The sequence below is a fragment of the Plasmodium reichenowi genome, chromosome 2 (genome assembly GCF_001601855.1).
Source record: "Plasmodium reichenowi strain SY57 chromosome 2, whole genome shotgun sequence".
Classification (NCBI taxonomy): domain Eukaryota; phylum Apicomplexa; class Aconoidasida; order Haemosporida; family Plasmodiidae; genus Plasmodium; species Plasmodium reichenowi.
In genome coordinates, this window is record NC_033647.1 from 127176 (window position 1) to 128168 (window position 993).

Below are 993 nucleotides of genomic sequence, written 5' to 3' on the forward strand. Positions count from 1 at the left end.
TTTTTTTAATTTTTAATTTTTTTTTTTATTTTTTCTTATATTATCTCTTTTCTTTTTTCTTTTTTTTTTTTTGGTAGAATATCATACATATATTCTATATATATATATATATATATATATATATATAAATATTTTGCATCAAGTATTAAAAAATAATTAAATTATAAAATATATAATATTTCAATGATTGTTACTTTTTATATTACTTTAATTTTTTCATAACATTATATATTTATATAAAATGGACTTTTTGTAGTATTATAAGGAATATATAAAAAAATATATTCATTATATATAATAATTATATAATGGGAAATAAAATAAAAAATTCGTTTTATTATTAAATTTAAATAGTTACATATAAATGATATATATATTTATATATATACATATATATATAAAATATATATATATATATATATATATATATATATATATATATATATATATATAACATATAGAATACATTATATAGGTAATTTTTATTACAAACCCATAAGAACATATATATATATATAATATATATATTAATATATATATTAATATATATATTTATTTATATATCTATTTAACAGATATTTTTTTAGAAAGGAACAAGAATAATTCCATTATTTTATTATTTATTTTATTTTTTTTTTTTTTCTCACTTTTGTTTTTATTTTTGTTCAAGAGAAATGTATTTAAAATATAAAAAATAAAAATAAGAAAATAAAAAATGAACTGAAGGAATGTGATAATAAATAAATTTGAATAAAAAAAAATATATATATAATAATATATTTTTGTTGTAATAATAAACTTTAAATAAATGCAAAAAAAGAGGTATATATATAAAAATATATATATAAAAATATATAAATATATATATATATATATTATATTTATTATGTATAATTAATTTTTTTTTAGTACCCATATAATGAATTATTCGTTTGTAGTTATAACAGTGTCCCTATATATATATAACATGTGACGTGTTACATATATTACCTC